Source organism: Equus asinus, chromosome 8 (genome assembly GCF_041296235.1).
Source record: "Equus asinus isolate D_3611 breed Donkey chromosome 8, EquAss-T2T_v2, whole genome shotgun sequence".
NCBI lineage: Eukaryota > Metazoa > Chordata > Mammalia > Perissodactyla > Equidae > Equus > Equus asinus.
Genome location: NC_091797.1, coordinates 45,535 through 64,300, shown reverse-complemented (window position 1 = coordinate 64,300; position 18,766 = coordinate 45,535). Strand labels below are relative to the sequence as shown.

Genomic DNA, 18,766 nt, shown 5'->3' with positions numbered 1-18,766 from the left:
TCCAACCTCAGAAGTGATGTACCATCACTTCCTCCATAGGCTAGGGTCACACAGACCAACCCTGGTCACAGTACAGCCAGGGACCATCCCAAGGAGTGAGTGCCAGGAGGTGGCTGTCATGGGGACCATCTTGGTGGCCAGCTACCACACACACCTTAAGTTACGTATGTCTTTCAAGTGGTAGATTTCCACCACTCTCCGTGGTCTTTCCAGAAACACCAACCACCAGCTCTCCATGCCTTTCAAATGTTTCCTTTACCTGCCCACCTCTAAAGCCATGTGGGTTTGTGACCTCTGGTCTAACCATTTCCCTGCAGTATACTATGTATTATACTTCAAAAGAAAAATCACGTCCTGGCCCTCAACCTTGGTCGCATCGTAACGAGAATATTATATTCCATTCTCAGTGCAGCCTTTCAAAATTAATAGGTACAAAATATTGAGCATATGGTTTGGGTAACAAAAAATAAGAGAAAATGAGGGAGCAAGAAACCAGCCAGTCAGAAGCAGACCAGTGCTCTGGCCTCAGCCCCAGTGCTTTCTTCTGCAGCACCGCCCATCTTCAGCTGCTTCAGGAGTTTGAAGGGATGTTCTTGGTCACTTCAAAGAGCAGAAGCAGGGCCAAGTATGCAGTACCAGTTTTTAGCTCAATATCATGACAGTCTAGCAATTAGAGACCCCACACCAGCGGATAGAGCCCCTCACTGGAAGCCTTCAAACCCAACTTGGATGATCAACATTCCGGGGCTTCTGGGCTCCTAAGGAGATCAAGCCAGAAAACTCTGAAAACATCTTCTTCCAACACCGGGTTTCTGTAACTGCTTTTATGGCTCTCCCTTAACCATTACTTCTTATCCTCCCCAGCAATTACAACTTAAAAATCCAGGGGAAGGTTGGCTAGGGAACACCAGGAATGTATTTTCTCTCCCGACCTTGGTTTCACCTCTTTTTGACGCAAAGTGCTTCCTGTTGCTTCTTACCTCCCATGAGTCCCACTCTCTCCCTTTTCACTCTCAGCTGCAGCCCTTAGTGTCCTGAGAGGTGTGTCAAGTGTGCCCCCCTCCATCATTATGAGGTGTACGTGTGTGCTCCACAGTGGAGCACTCACAGAATCTGGATAAGCCCTCAGCTGGTGGATTTCTACTCAACTCAGCAAGTGTTCCGGGTGCTGTTCAGGGCCAGCATTGTCCTGGACACCACAGGGGGCAGAGGGAGTGGACGTGACGACTGCCCCCTCAGGGAACTTGCCTCTGGTCTGTCTGCTCTACCTCTGCCCCTGATACAGGAGCAATTGGCACTGGCAGGGACGAGAGGTGTCTTCCTACTTTTCAGACTTCACACTTCTCAGAAATGACCTGTCGTGACCTCTGAAATTCACACAAACTAGGCCCAAAGTTAGCCATCACCCAAATCACAGAGTTTAGCCAATATTTAGGAGAAGCACTTTTCAGCTGCGTGGTGATTATTAATTCGTATATCTCAAATTATTTCCTTCAAGGGCACACTTGGTTATCTGCTTCACAAAGAGAAACGGCTATGACACAATTTTAAAACTATTAAATTGCTGTCGTGGTGTGCTCTACTTGGTAAAGAAGGAAAAAAGCTCAGAGAAGGCCAGGCACTTCATCGGCAGTGGACGCTGACACAGGAGAAGGCGCACGGCTCTGCTCCCTGCTCTCTGCAGCATGGAACTCACTTACGTTGCCCCGAATTCCTTTCATTTTTATTTTCAATGTCTAAATTTTCCCAGCTGTTCTTCTCTTGCCATCTTTTTCTTCTGTTGCCATGCACAATGCATAACAACAGTTCCTGGATGCCAAAAATATGGAAACCTCAGAAGACTATTGCCTGGGGAAAACTAAAATCTCTGCGCCTCCAGTTACAAAGATTCATTTACACACGAAACCCTTAATTCCCCCTGGTGAGAGGTTTGCGTCTTTCATGATTGTAATACAGCAGCAACTAGTACCACCAGGCTGTTGTCAGTCGGTCAGTGACCGATCTTTCCAAAAACTGTTTTGAACCTCTGCTCCCAGGATTTGGTGTTTTGGTTGAAAAGTGTCATCATCTCATGTCTTCTCACATTTGTATCAGTTATCTGTCACAGCAAAACTCTTCCCTTCCCCCAGATTTAGTGGCTTAAAACAGCAACCATTCATTTGGCCCGCAGTTCTGTTGGGCTGGACTCACTCCCACAGCTGTGAGCCCCTTCTGGTCTGCCTGGGACTGACTGGCCTAAGGAGGCTCAGCTGGGCTGACTCCTCTCTGCTCCATGTGGTCTCTCTGCTTCCAGCAGGTTGGGATGGTTCACAAGGTGGTGGTGGGAGTGGAACCCGCAAGGTCTGTTAAGGCTCAAACTCTCACAGGGTAACGTCCCTGCATCCCCTTGGTCAGAGGAAATCCCGAGGACAGCCCACATGCAAAGGTGGGAAGGTAAGGAGCTGCAAGGCTTGTGCTGTACTTCCGTCCACCACCCCGGTCACTCACAGCTTATTCGCTGTTATTATTTGCCGTATCCTGTTGGTTCTATGAACACAGTGTTAGTGTCTGATTCATTTTGTGTTCCTCGCTGTGGGTTCCTTCACTTCCAGAGCATAAGAAGGAAAATAGCCTTGTTAGCACCTAATAAATGCCAGGCATTGACTAGGCATTTTTTATCTATTGGTTCATTCAATACCCATACAGTCATTTTGCAGATAAGAAAATCAGAACCCATAAAATGTAAGTAACTTGCCCATGTGGCTCAGTCTGAATGCTGGAGTTGGGCTTTGAAATTGCATGTAGTGTAATTCCAGAGAGGCTGTGTTCCACCGTGCTGCTTAGCATGTTTCCTTTCACGAGTCACATCACACACGAATAACGAATGAAATTAGTATAAATCAGCTGTGAGTTTAGCATTAGTCAAATGATTTCTTATCTGCTTTTTCAATTATTATGGCAGATCTGCTTGAGCCAGGCTGCTTTGTCATTACACACTACCAATGTTCTCCCCATCCCTTCAAGTGTCAGTTAAGGGAATGCATTAGTGGTTCCTGTCGTGTTTTTGAAAGCAACACTTAAACTGTCCCTGGCCAACCTGGTCCACAAGGCATCCAGGTTCACACACTCGCCTTTCCTGGCAGTATCACTGTCAGCCTAATAAGAAGGGAAAGTTGAGAAAAAATTTATGAGATTTCAAATTCCCCAACAGATTTGATGAATGAGTAATGCGATTTGTGATTCTGCGGTCTGTCAGGCTGTTGTAAACCACCACTGCTTTGATTGAGGTCAGAAGTCTCTGAGTATGATTCAAAGCAGACGGATCTCATCCTTTTGGAGATAGGATTAAATAAGTTCTTTTCAGTCACTTTGTCACTGATTCAGAACGTCTCTGCCTAAGATGAAGTACTGTCGGTCTTAGTCTAGACAGGCAAGAGCAATCTATGGATCTCTTCTAATCTGACCCAGTTCAATCATTTTCCTGTGCCAGGAGGCTGTCTGAGATGATGCTGTCAGGCGCAGACCAACGACCATCCGCATCATCTGCGTGCACTTGGGCTTTGCTAGGATTACTCGAACGTTTGTTCTAATAAAGGCAGTCCTGCTAGACTATGAATTTACCCTGCTTTGATTGCAAACACTTAGATGATTTACTAGTGGACCGCAAAAGTCCACAAAGGTCGGCTTGTGTGTAAGAGTAAAAGGAATGTTTTCACAAAGCTAAGAGTTTTTTGTCTTTGTTTTCAATTGAGAAGACTCCTAGTTCCTTGAGTATGGTGAGTTCTCAAGGAATTTTTTATGAAAGTTGAATTAATCTGACACAGTGGTTAGAAAAACAATTTTGGAATAAAACAGAACTTGTTTCAAATCCTAGTTCCCCAACTCCCATGGGTGAGATAAGGCAAATGACTTCCCCTCCCTGCACTGCATTCCCTCTCTCCCTCTCTCTCTTTCTCTCTCTCCTTCCCTCTCTCCCTCCCCCACTCTCCCTCCCTCTCTCCCTCTCTCTCTCTCTCCCTCTCTCTCTTTCTCTCTCTTCCTCCCTTCCCTTCTCTCTCCCTCCCTCTCCCTCTCTCCCACTCTCCATCTCTCTCTCTCCCTCCCTCTCTCTCTCTCTATCTCCCTCTGTCTCCCTCTCTCCCTCTGTCTCCCTCCCTCCCTCCCTCTCTCTTTCTCTCTCTCTGCCTCTCTCCCTCTCTCTGTCTCTCCCTACCTCTCTCTCTCCCTCTCTCTCTCTCTCTCAGCAGGAATAATACCTGCCTGATAGGGCTGCCTGTGTGATAATGAGATATAATATGTGTAAGTCCTTCACAATGCCCAGCACAGCACTGGTGCTCCATAAGTTGAATGCATTGTTATTACTTACTAATTCATTAATGCTAATATCTGTATTCATTTTAATGAGTTAAAGTCCTAGGCTTGATTAATGTGCATGTTTTCATCTTCCCTTCTTCCAATACTTGATGACAATTTCTATCTGTGGTAAATGGAAGTTTAAAAGTTATGTGTTCATACAAACTTTATTCCTTTATTCCTTAGACTAAAATTTAGGAGTCCTCCTCTTGAATAATTTATATAATCACAGAAAGAATAAAGTTATCTTTATTATACCTCATGCTATTACTATTTGTCAGGGATCATTGCCTTTACTGAGGTCACAGAAGTGGTTCATTTGTTCTGGAAAAGAGGCATTGTTTACTCTATGACAGCACGGTGTCTGACATAGAATAGTTGCTTAGAAAGTACTTATTGTGAAAAAACTAATAATGCACAGATGTAAACAAATAAGTGATTTAACATTTAGTTATTCAGGAGTCGGTTCGTTACACCTTATTAATAAAAATTGCTTTGGGATTATAAAAAGACCTCACACAAATGAGATGCATCGGTGAAGCACAGAGTGTGATATTATTAACAGTGTTTATTGCTGAATCACTGAATGCTGAGGTATCCAATACAGTGGATATTTGAGTGACTTTTAAGAAGATAATGAATGGGCCCGGCTCTGTGAATGAGTGGTTAAAATTCCGTACACTCTGCTTTGGCAGCCCAGGTTTGTGGGTTTGGATCTCCAGCACAGACCTACTCTACTCATCAGCCACGCTGTGGAGTCATCCCACATACAAAAAACAGAGGAGGATTGGCACAGGTGTTAACCCAGGGCAAATCTTCCTCACCAAAAAAAAAGAAGAAGAAGATAATGAAACTCTTGTATCACTTTATAGGTGTAATAATCTTAAAAGAACACGCAAAAAGATACTCCAGTGTTCCCATCTGAATAAAGATAATGAATTTAGTAACATATGCAGTTAAAAAGAAGAAAGAATCTTTTAGAGTATTTTTTCCTTTTTTACCTTGTGGGCAGTTACTTAGCCATTATTATAGTGTGCTCAAGAATTTTAGCAGTAAAGACTTTACTAACTGTTTTTGAAAACTCTCTAGTGCTTTATATCATCCCTCAAAACAGAAAGACTCCTTTTAATTGTCAGGTACTATTCCATGAAATTTTGCCAACATTTCTGCTAGCCAGTAAATAAGGTTAATAGAGAATCTTAGAGAAATTCGTATTATAATTAACATGATATAAGATGCTGATAATGCATGAACTATCTACTCAACCAGTGTAAGTGGGATCTTTGATCTTAGAGAGAAAATGCTGGAGATCAGTGTGTCTTACATGATAGACCCCCGTTAGTGTGAATTAGCACTTCTGATTGTTGCTAATTAGCCAGCTTGAGAGCAAACGTAAGAAAAATCAAGTTTGCCAAATCGCAAGAGTGCTGGTTAAGGTGTTGGTGAACACGGTGAGGCTGCTGTTCTGACTGAGGCCCCCAGCAACCGCACTCCCTGATTGGAAGGTGCTGCGCACAGCACATTTCACCTGCCTCAAAAGAAGCAACCATGTCTAGGAGCTTGCACTGAAAGTTGAGATAAGTAGTATTTTAGGAAGTTACCAGAATGTAGTCTTGTGAAGAATAAGGAGCTGGTGTTCTGTTTCTGAGGTGACTATAGAAAGGAACAGAACTGTGAGGAGAAAGTGGTGAAAGAACCTCTCATTTGCCCAGACTTCAACAATCTCAGCTGGCATGGATCGGCGGTGCGCTGTCTCACACGTTAGCATTGTAGTTAAGTGAGTTGCAGACCATGTGCATTTCTGCGTGCCACCTGGTAGAGAAGCACGTGAAAAGGGAGCGGGTAAGAAACTTCAGGACAAAAAAGAGTTTATCTTTCATGTCAAAGAGCTGGGGGTGATATTTTTAAACATCTGAGATAGAATTGATGATGAAGTTGGAAAGGAAGAAATATTGAAGAGAAGTAAAAACGAGGTTTGTGCACCAGGCAGGAAAGACTACATCTTGGCTCTTTTTGAACTACATAGAATGTGATGATATCAGATTAATAAGTTATGATTATCATTTTTTTTTTGAGGAAGATTAGCCCTGTGCTAACTACTGCCAGTTCTCCTCTTTTTGTTGAGGAAGATTGGCCCTGAGCTAACATCCGTGCCCATCTTCCTCTACTTTGTATGTGGGACGCTGACCACAGCATGACTTGTCAAGCGGTGCCATGTCCACACCCGGATCTGAACCGGCGAACCCCGGGCCTCTGAGAAGCGGAATTTGCGAACTTAACCGCTGCGCCACCGGGCCGACCCCTGATTAGCATTTTTTAATGCAGTGAAACAAGGTGAGGTGGGGAGTTAGGGGCTGAGATGGGAGGGGATGGGGTAAGATGCAACGGAGTAGAGAAGCATAGGAAATAGAATGTGTGACAAGTGCTAAAAGCCAGTATTGTTTCATGAGCATTTTCGATATTTTTCAAAGAATTTTTATTTTACCAAAGTAATACATATGCTTAGTTTTAGAAGTCAAATAATAAAGATTAACACAAAATGAATTGCGGACTTAAATGTGCAACGTGAAGCCACAAAACCTTACGAAAAACAACAGAAAATCTTTGGGATCTAGAACTAAGCCAAATGCAAAATCCACAAAGGGAAAATTGATGACGTGGACTTCATCAAAATTTAAAACTTTTGCTCTGCAAACTACCCTGTTAAGAGGATGAAAAGAAAAGCTGCAGACTGAGAAAGTATTTACAAACCACGTATCCAACAAAAGACTAGTATCTAGAATACATACAGAACTCTCAAACTCAACAGCAAAAAACCAACAATTGAGCCAGAAAGCGGGCAAAAGACACAAACAGACATTTCACCAAAGATGACAAATCAGTGCATGAAAAGACGTTTACTATCACCAGCCACAGGGAAAGCTAGGGCATGTCACCACATACCTCTTGATGACTGAGATAAAAACGAGAGACAACACAAAATGCTGGGAGGGATTCAGAGGTGCTGGGTCACTCAGGCATTGCTGATGGGCCTGTAGAAAGTACAGCCTCTCTGGAAAACAGTTTGATGCTTCTTATAAACGATGCAGTTACTATCTGACCAAGCAATTGTATTCTTGAGCATTTATCCCAGAGGAATGAAATTTATATTCATATGAACTTGTACACAACTGTCCATAATAACCAAAAACTAGAAACAGCCCAGATGTCCTTCAATGGGTGAATGGTTAGGAAGACTGTGGTACATCTGTAACATGGCATGCTATTCAGCAATAAAGGTGAATACGCTATTGGTATGTGGAACAACTTGGATGAATCGCGAGGGAATTATGCTGAGTGAAAACAAACCAGTCTCAAAAGGTTACATACTATATGATTTCCCTCATATGACATTCTTGAAATGATGAAATTATAGAAATGGAGATCAGAGATTAGTGGATGCCAAGAGTCCTGGGGAGGGGATTAGATGGGCGTGTCTCTAAAGGGACAAGGTGAGAGCTGCTCACAGTGATGGAAATGCTCTGCTCCCAACTCTATCCTTGCTGGTGTCCTGGTTGTGTTCTTGTATTATACCCTTTGCAAGATGCCACCACTGGGGAAATTGAGTAGAGGGTACACAGGATCTCAGGATTGTTTCTTTCAGTGAATGTGAATCAACAATTACAATTTTAATTTATTATTACAACTTACAAAATTGAAAAATTAATTTGCAATAATAAAATAAATAAGTCAAACAAATAAATAAGCCCTTTATGTCAGAATATAGTAAGTCCCACCTCAACTCTCCTACTCTACCCCTAGGCCTCCTTTCCAGAGCTGCCATTGTTATTTTATGGTTGTTTCTTCTGATATTTACACATTTTCGTATTTTTTCAATAGCATGAGTGTAGGGCCGACCCGTGATTGATCAGTTTGAGCATTTCTGTCTACGTTCTAGTAAAGGAAAGTCCCGCTCTCTGTTCAGGTTCCCTCCTCCTTCCAATCCAGGTTTTGTAATTTTCTGAGAAGTCAAAATTCAGAGTTCACACTACGCCTGTGTATTGTATTGTACCACTGTTGTTTCTTACTTTTTGCTTTTCCTGTGGTAAATGAATGCCCTGTGTGTTGTTGTTGCTGCTTTCATAATTCTTCCCACATTTTCTAATAATCTCTTGGTAAAATTTCCCACAAGGTCAACTGCATCAGATAGTTGATCCATTCCTTGTGAGACTTTTGAGAAATGTTCTGGAAACCCATCCTCCTTTCAGCCACGTGGGCTGCTCGCTAACCTGCTCCACGGCCATTTTCCTTTGCACTCCTTTTGATTTTCTTCAGTGTTGGATTCCCCGTTTATAGGGTCTCATGCTTTTGTCTTTCTTGGTTTAATTTCTTATTTCAGAAAAGTAAAACTACAATATTTTTTCAGGTAAAAAGATGGTATGAGAACGGAGGGCACGATGCTAGCAGCCGTCAATGAGCCTGTCCCTTGGTCACACTAGTGCCACCTGAGCCCCTTGCTCTCTCCCTCTAGCGCCCTGCCCTCTGTCATCGTTATCCTGTGATCTTCCTGTGTCTCCTGTGCCTGGGTCTTCCTTGCTCTTGGTTTACTTTCCCATTTTGATGAGGTACATCTTCCAGTACATTTTGGAGAAAGGGGACAAGGAAAGCAAAGTTTTTTGAGACTTGCATGTTTGAAAATGGCTTTTTTCCATCCTCATGATGCTTGATAGTTTGGCTTGGTATCAAATTTTAGGCTGGATATAATGTCCCTTTGGAATGTTGAAAGCTTTTCACCCTCATGTGCTGTGTCCAGAGCCACTCGGATGCTGTGTGACCAGTGGTATGTTGTTGCTGTTGTGTTGTCTTTGGGAGCTTGGAGAATCCACCTTTTGTCCCAGTAGTCTGAATTTTCATGATATTCCTTGGTATGGGTGTATTTTTATCCACTCTAGTGGATACTCAAGGAGTCATTTCGTAGTGGTAATTCATGACCTTCTATTCTGGAATTTTTTTCTCTCCGAAGCCCCAGTACATAGTTGGATATCCTAGTTGTAAGCCCTTCTAGTTCTTCTGTGCAGGCTTGATGAACTGGCGAACCCTGGGCTACTGCAGCAGAGCACACGAACTTGACCACTGTACCACCAGGCCAGCCCTGTTCTGGAATATTTTCTTGATTTTTTTTTAATGATCTTCTCCTTTTGTTTTCTCTTTTGTCTCTTATAGAAATTCTTATAGAAACTTTTATAGAAATCATACCTTATAGAAATTATTTAGAGGTTGGACTTGTGGACTGAACTTCTGATTTTCTTATCTTTCCTTTCCCATTTTCTACCTCTGTCTTTTGCTCTGTTTTCTAGGAGTTTAGGCCAACTTTATTGTTTAAACTGCTTATTGAGATTTTTCATTCCATATCATTTCTAAGGTTCTTTGTTGTTGTTTACTAAGGCTCTCTTTATTTTAGCTTCCATTTTGTTTCATGGGTCTTGCCTTATCTCTGTGAAAATACTGATGACAGTATTTTGAAATTGTATTCAATTAGTTTCTGTTTCATTCTAGCTCACTCTGGTCTCTGTCTTTGTGCTGGAAGGTGTCCTCAGGTATTTAGTACACCTTGGATGTCTCCTCACAATGAAGTCTGGGAGATGAGGGTGACTGGGATTTCTGAGCATTTGGTTGGTGCTGATCAGCTTTCATCTTCGTCATCGGTTGATCTGGGTCAGGCATTTCTTGGGGAATTTCTGGTGTCAGTATCTTTAGCTCTTTTCTCTTGGGTTGGTCAGATTCCCCGAACAGCACTTATCTAAACACCGGCCTGGAGAGTAAAGGTCCTATGGCCATTGTCATGATGGTGACGGGTTGGTGCTAGTGGGTCCTCAAGGTCCAGGCCACCTATGGCCACTTGATACCCTGGTTTTTGGCATAATGCCCGTCCTTCAACTGTGCCTGGTGTCCCCTGGTCCAAAGACTTCCAGCCAGTCTCTTGCTGGAAAAGGAGGAGCGTGTGCCTGAGGGTCTGGGGCAGATTGCAGGGAACCTCCCTGGTCTTTGTGATGCCCTGAGGCAGGTCTGCTGCCAATTACTGAGCTTTTGAGTTTTCTGAAGTGTAAATTTGGTCATTTCTCAGCTTTCCCCAGTGTCTGCATCGGGATCAGTTATCTAACTTGTCCCTCTGCTTTCCCACTTCCCCAATTATGTTGTTGCTGCCTCCTCTCCTGTTCTATCCTTTAATGGGCTTATGTCTTCTTAAAAAGTGTCTCATCACTATAGTTTTAGTGGTCTTTCAGAAGGATCAAGATTAGATGTGTATGTTCAATCTACCATCTTAACCCAGAAAGAAACATTTGTCTTAATTATGTGTGTGTGTGCTGTGTTGTAATATTAAATATATTTCTTATTATCTATGGAATAAAAAAAATTGAAAACTGCTGCTAGGCCTTGCCAACAACAAAGTAGTCAAGTCCAGTCAAATGCTGCCATATTTTCTCTTCTCTGTGAAGGTCTCCTGTGGAGCTGAGGGAATTGTGAAGGGATACAGGGCCATTCTGTCAGAATGTGGTATTTACAGGGAATTCTAGATCTAACTCTTTCTAGAGAAAAAAGGTAAGCTGTAGTTCCTCTGATAATGTATTTGAATTATCTCTTCATTTCTATTTTAAGTACTAGGACTATTTACTCTGGGTCCCAAATTTTCTGTTCTATGTCAAGAATGTCATGAGACCAAAAAATAAAATAAACAGCAAGCACAGCTAAGTTATGCAATCTCTGTCAATCTGTAATCTTCAAGTGTGCTAACTACGTTTGCTATACACATTGCATCTACCTTGGTAAAAATATACAAGAAAATATAATTACCTGCTCAAAATATTAAAATTAGCTCTTTAACTAGAATATTGTTTTAAAAACTAAAACTTTTAAAGCTAAAAAACTCAAGAAGATATTTTATTCTGAAAGCACTATATGTTGCAGTTATGCATACTTAGACTTTTTCAATAAAAACAAGTTTTTGCCTATTATTCAGAAGTATTTTCAAATACTGTATAATTTTAATTCTATAGCCTAAAAAATTTAATAGGATATGTTCACAGATGCATCAAAAATTTCCTTGTAGCATTATCTTTTATTTTCATGAGAGTTCAAAGAAATAATTTGCTAATTCTTAACAAGAACTCACTTATAATCTACATACTTCAAATCTCCTGAGATTCAGAATTGAGTAAACAATGGTCATGTGACTGAGAGTTCACAATTTGTCCCTAAGGTGCCAGCAGTATAGTGTGCTGGGATAAAGGTCACGTTTGGAAAAGCACAAGGGAGCAAAACATCTGACAGTGGCCTGTGAAGTTCCAGTGCATCAGTGAGATACGGTTCCGTTTCTGCTCGCGCAACAGTCTGGATTGCCTTATTATGCTGCCATGAATGACACAGACAGCTAGAGAGAAAGACACAGAGTCCTCTTGGTTTTTGTACTAACGTTAAAATTCTGCTATCCAATTATAAACTTATAAATCCAAGAATTTAAAGTGGACCTACAGGCTTCCATCTCAACCTAAAAGTCAAAGTGCAGCATCCAATATTTGTTCAACAAATATTTCTTGAGTTCTACTGTAGAAGTTATTCATTCTTTTACTTTAAACTTCCTTTGCTTCTGAAATATTTTTATGGGCCGCTGGGGGAAAATCTTATTTTAAAATCCTATAAAAATTAAATATTATGAGCAAAATTGGATTGTTTTTCATGGTAGGATCTTGAATTATACCTAGTCATGAAAGATCACCAAAAAAAAAAAAAAGCCACAGTACAAGAAGAAGCAATAAGGCCCAAATGTAGATGTGAGCCAGTGAGTTACGCTTTGTGACTGCAGGGCTTGGGAGCAAGTTTCCCCAAGAGGTGCTCTCAGGCACACGATCGCTTCCAGCTGAAAACAGTGAAACAGTCAAGGCCCGGAAGGCTCAGGAAGAAGTTGTGAACTTCCCCTAAACTGCCTAAAGAACGTGAAGACGGCGGCCTGTTCCAGGAAGGATCATAGACAGCAGGAGTGTGACGCGGGGACCCATGAGGCCTGTTTGATGGAGGCCCTGCTGTGGCCCAGCGTGCAGCCCAGCAAACTCTTGTTCACTGCAGAAGAGCTCTCTTCATCCTCCTGCAAATTGCTTTCCCTCTCTTCAATGTCCCAGACCTCTACTTCCTTTTCCTTAGTTTAGGATGACACTTATGTCTCATTGTACCTGATGGTCTTTGGAATTCTTCATGCTTATGTGAATTCTCTGTGCACATGTATTAAATTTGATTTTCTCCTGTTAGTCTACCTTATTTCATTTTAATTATTTGACCAGCCATTAGAACCAAGAGGGGAAGGAGGGAAATTTCCCCTCCCCCACATAATCATAAGATGCACAGAGAGAGTGGAGTGGGGCCCCTCTCACCCTGATTGGTTCCCTCAGAAAAGCTTAGCACACCATTCTAGGTGCTTGAGACACAACAGAGAACAAGATCCTGGTCTTTGTGGAGCTCGCAGCCTAGTGGGGAAGATAAAGCAATGAACACAAACAAGTCAGTTGTTCAGTATGTTCCAAGATGACAAGTCCTTCGGAAAAAAGAAAAAGGAGAGCAGGGTAAGAGATAAGATTGGTGGAGGAGGATGTATGTAACCCTAAATAGAGTGGTCCAGGTGGTTTTCTTGGAAAACTGCTATTGGACAGAGACTCGAAGCAGTGAAGGAGCCTCAAGGCTGCCAGAGAGGAACGTTCCCTGAAGGAGCCTAAGGAGAGGGTGCCTGGCTCCTTCTAGGACAACTAGGAGACCTGGAGTCAGAGAAGGGGGCCTGGAGGGAGAAGAGTGACAGGAAGTGGGGGAAGGAGCAGACATACAGGGACGTGTAGGTCTTGTAAAATCTTGGGCTTTCTCTCTGGAGGAAATGGGGAGCTGCTGGAGAGTTGCAAGCAGAAAGACATGGGCTCAGTTTTAAAAGGATTGCTCTGCCCTTGATAACCCCAAATCTCGGGCGGGCCATTTAACCTTGCCTAGCTGCAGTTTCTTCATCTATAAAATGAGCATCATGTTTCCACTCTGGGAGTATTACATTTTAAATTACAGTTCCTATTTGTAAACCACCTCCTATACAAGGACTGAATAAATTTCAGCTATCATTAATAAAATAAAGGGCCCATGACTCCATGTCACAAAGTGCTCCAGGCAAAGGCCTGAATCTGCTGTCTCTGAACACAAAGTTGAGAAACTGGGGCCACCATGACCTCTCAGTGGACAAATTCTCTAGTGAAGACCCTCATCACTTAACTTCAGGAGATGACTCATCAAGTGATCAAGAATACAGTGAAGGGCTGTCCACCCAGTCGCAGAGTGCATGTGTTTCAGAAACCCTACATCCAGACATTATTGCGGTCAAAGGAATGGCTGTCACGGTGCCGGGCACTTTCGCCTCTTGCAGCACAGGTGCGCTGAGTGTCCTCTTTGTCCCAGCAGCGTTCCAGCATGAACAGACCGGTCTCTGCCTCACAGAGCTCACTGTCCAGATTGTAAAGGGGCTTGGAGACAAACTACACAGTAACAGTCGTAGGAGATGTGTCCACAGACGGGGAGACGGGGCCGAGTCTGTCTCCACCTTCATCCAGGCGGCAGACTCGTGATGGGCTTGTGATGGCAGAGCCGGTCCTAGGGCTGTCAGCTCTGTTGTGCTGCCCTCCACACCTCGCCATCTTTGCTTGGATAATTCAAAATAACAGTAATTGCTAGACTGTCAAATAAACTTCTAGTTTTCAAATGGCACAAAAGTTGTATGCATGCTGAAATTTAAACAGTTTGTTCTAAACATTCTGACGGTCTCTCCATGTTCTGGTGCCCCTTGCTTTTGTGGCACCCTATACATATTATAATCTGTCCACTGCAAATTCAGCACCCAGAGATTGCCAGCCAAAAAAAAAAAAGGAAAGGACAGGAGAGGGGTTGGCAGGGTTGGGGGCGTGTAGTTAGCACCCCGTGGGAGAGTGCCCGGGGGTGATGATGCTCAAGTGGTGCCTCGAAAAACTGTTGGCAGCAGAGCAGCGAGAGCAGAGGTGGAAAGACTCCAGGATGAGGCTGAAGGGGGCTTCGGAGCTGTCAGAATGAAGGTCCCTCACATGGCAACCAGAGATGCTCCACCTTCCATCTGTGTGGAATGGAACAGAGGGAAAGGCCCTGGCCGAGGACCTGGTGAAATGCAGTTGCGCGGCTCCATCAGGCCCAAGAGCCATCTGACTTCTGGCTGGGCTGGAGGAATTGCCTCTGGACCAGCACTTGGCTCAGACGGAGCCTCCAGTTTCAGGGTGACATTCCAGGTGCTGGGAAATGACAGCAGGGAGGTCATTGAAATACAACCAGCAGTAGAAGGAAGGAACCCTTCGAAAATAGATTAGAATTGTGACAGGACGTGATAAGTTAGTTATTACCACCACTAATAGTGGCCATTTTAATGTGTGTTTTCCACAGCATGATGGAATAGAATCTCTACACCCTTATTTTAAATTCCCAAGATTAAAATGTATTATGAACTTCTAGCCCTCACACTTTAACCATAAGAAACATATTATGATAGTGGTTTTCTTTAAGTTCTGGAACTTGAGGAGACTCTTTTTTTCTTCATTCTGTTTTTCTATTTTTCAAATACTCTATTTCAGAAAGCAGATATTATTTTTGTGATGAGAAACATCTTTAAATTCCTTAAGAAATTTTAAAAGTAATACAAGTCACTTATAATCTCATGCCCTAGCACAACTAATTTCATTTTTACATTTTCTTTTATTATATCATTGTACATAGTTAGAATCAACATAAGTATTTTGTTTCATATTTCAAGTTTACTGAATATTTAAAAATACTTTTATATTATTATATACAATTAATAATTATCTTTTTTCTAGCTGTGTAGTACTCCATCATGGTCAAATACTATGATTTACTATGATTTACAATTTCCTACTTTGGGACACTGAAATTTATTTAACTGTTTCTCTACAATAGGCAACAATGCAATAAACACTATTTTTAATAATTTTCTGGTGTAAAATTATAATTTTACTGATCATAAATTTTTTTTTATTGTTATAAAATTTGGTTCCAATTTACATTTTAACTAACAATGTCAAAGTGTACCAGATGAACCTCAAATTTGTTAGTAGTAGTTATTATTCTTTTGCTAATTAAATAAGTCCATGTGTTCACATAATTTTAGTTTTTATTTTTTTATCTCTAGTATAGTTGAATAGTTTTCTGTCACTTTTTGCTACTGGTGGTTTCTCCTGACTGACTTATTTGTACATTTATATTTTGGATTGTGATCCATTCAAATAAGTTTTTGTTATAAATATTAAGCCATTTTATATCCTTCAGTTTTTCCTAGTCAAGCGTTTATCTTTGCATCATAATTTAGTTATTTCAGTAGTAACATTTTCTGTCTTCATGATCAAAGCTCTCAGCTGTCTCCATTATAATTCCTTCTACTGACACAAACATCAGGGCGCTATCATTCCTGCACAGACAGAACAAAGGTTTTCTGCTGGGATTTGACCATTGGACCTCATTTTGGTCTGTGAGCATGTTCAAGAACAGTAGTGACTCTTTTCAGAGAGAACTGTACACCCACAGCCTGAGATGAGCCGGCTTCAGGAGGGAGGGCGATGACTGGGTTTGTGAGCTGAGGCCTTCAAGTTGCATAAAAAGGTGATGAAATCTTGTTCCTAGATCACCAATTTGTCCAGGAAATTTTTAATGTTTTTTTTGTTTTTTCTGATTGTCTTGTGAAGCACCTACATCGTCTCAAATTGTTCCTGTGCAAAATGTACCAGGGATGCCCCGGGAGCACAGAGGACTAGCCCAACGCCAAGCGTGGTGGGTCAGACACACTCCACAGCTCGGGCTGAAAGGAGCCAGGAGACGTCATTTTTCCACTTACTGGCTCTGCCCTGGGTTCCTCTGGGGAGCTTTCAAAAAAGCTCTGATGCCTGGTTCCAGGCTGCTGTTTCCTGATGGTATTGGTCTTGAGGGCTTGCTGGGTTTTGAGATTTTTTAAAACTCCCCGGGTGATTCTAATGTGCAGCCAAGGCTGAAAACCACTGTAGTCACTTCATCAAGGAATGTTCAAGGAGGCTGGCCGGGCGGCATAGTGGTTAACTTCAAGTGTGAGGAGTTCACAGGCCTGGATCCTGGGCATGGACCTACACACGCTCATCAAGCCGTGCTGTGGCAGCATCTCACACACAAGATAGAGGAAGACTGGCACAGATGTTAGCTCAGGGCCTATCTTTCTTGCCAAAATAAATAAATAAATAAATAAAAGTGAAAAGGAATCTAATCTGTAAGAAGAGGTAACCAAGAGGAAGCACTAGAAACGGCCAGTCCTTTCCTCACACACATCTGCATCCTGATGGCAAAATTCCATAGTGGGAGCAGAAATCAGTCTTTGGACATAGCAGAATTTTCCAGAAGGCCCCCTTTCCTCCCCTCTCTTTATCATCTAAGGTCCATGTGGTCCTTTCCAAAAATTATGAAATAGATTGTCCAAAATGTATGAGACCAAAGAATTTGAAAACAAATATTGCTTACTACTGATTAACAGGAAACAGAAGAGGGCTTGGGGAGACAAGGAGCTGTATCTTAAACTTCTGTTTCCGCAGCCCAGCTCAGGAGTGGGCCCACCTTCCCTGGGAGGATTGCCCACAGGGAGCAGGACTTCCAGGAGCACCTCATTCCATTGGCATTTTGCCATTTGTGACTAGGTTTTGCACAGATCGGTGCTCACATAAGCTTGTGTTCTCATAACCCACATCTCCCAAAACACCAGGGCAGAGATCCAGATGTGTGGTTAGAGAGCAACGAGCCAGCTTTGGTGCAAAATTTAGCTCCATTCAGGTGCCTTAGGATTCACGGAGGGTTTTCAGCCTCTAGGGATCATGGGGAAGACATTTAATGTGATATTAACCTCACTAGAAAGAACACTGACATCTCAAGATACTTATGAAACGGAAGATTACATTTTTTCCCTACTTTCCTGGCTTTGAAATAAGGAGAAGAATTCTCCAACTCAGCCCTTGCTTCAACACATGCCAGAAAAGATGTATTTTCTACTCATTTGCTCTGACTAAACCTACAAAAAAATTTTTTTGAAGGACTGAGAATTTAATTTATGCCTTGAACAATCAAGTTGTAAGTGGCATAATAAAATTCCTCAGTAAGATGCATTTGGATGTAACTCGCCTAGTGACTGAACTCCCGTCCTCTGCCCAACCCTGTTCCTAAAGAGAGGGGGTAGATGAGAGCCCTCACCAGGGTGCAGGACGGGGCAGCTGGGAGGAAGCTGTCCTGGTTCCACTTAAAGTCAATGTGAGCACTGTAGTTTCACTGTCTTTACTTTCGTGCTTATTATGCCGGCAAACACCCGCTGGAGCAGCTTTCCGTTGACTTCACCGTGAAAGGCCCCTGTCTTCTATGCTGTTCAAGTGTCCAGACCCACATCACTTTGCTATGGTTGGCAATGCTGTATTTTCAAGTAGGTGAGTCACTGACAGGGCGTTGCAGGGTCTGCCTTCCTGCGACCTCTCCTGGGCGCCCTGGTTTTCTGAGGCACAAGATAGGCCATGTCAGAAGTGCCTCTCCTCAGAGCTCAGATGGGAGAAAGCAGTCATACGCTTCTACTTTGAAGGGCAGCATAAAACACTCTTGTGAGTTCTGTCCTGGGAATCCTAATAAAGCACATTACTTGATATTTCCTTTGAGGAGCTAACATCTGGATATCTCACAGGGCTCCATAACCACAGCCAGTGGCCTTGGCTCTGTATGTGAGCCCCTCATCTCCCTCCTCATGGTTCCAGGGTGTGTGTATTTTCAGGTCTCCTTTGGGGTATGGACCGGCTCAGCCCATGTCCATGGTAACCACACTGCTCCGAATGGGATTCTCTCTCGATGTTGGGGGGTCACTTCACTTGAGATCAAGATAGCCAGGTGCTCAGCCATGGTTAGGAAAGCCCACTACAGGAGAAGGGAATTCAGATGCAAAGAGAGAGGCAAGAGAGGCAAGTCTGGAGGGAGTCAGGGTTTAATGGTGCAGCTCCAGAACCCAACTGCCTGGGTTTAAATTGTGGTTCTGTCGCTTACTCCCCATGTGTCCTTGGATGGGCTTCTTAGCTTTCTATGCCTCACTTTCATAATCCATAAAATAGGGGGTAATAATAATACACACTTCATGGGGTTTGTAGCAATTAATTAAAGTTCATGGCACATAATTACATTTCCCTGAAATGCACTTATTACTATTATTATCATCATCGTTATTGTGCCCTAGTGAAGAACTGGAAACCATGAAGAAGTTTTCCCAATCGAATTAGTTTCCTAGGAATGCTTAACAAAGTACCACAAACTGGGTGGCTTGAAACAACAGAAATTTATTCTGTTACAGTTCAAGAGGCCG

At 42.6% G+C, this 18,766-nt stretch overlaps 1 protein-coding gene across 12 annotated transcripts in view; it reads left to right on the top strand.

The window, feature by feature from the left end:
- The window catches only part of KCNQ5 (potassium voltage-gated channel subfamily Q member 5), a 481,904-nt gene that overhangs the window by 436,484 nt on the left and 26,654 nt on the right, over window positions 1–18,766 (top strand). The window lies entirely within an intron of this gene.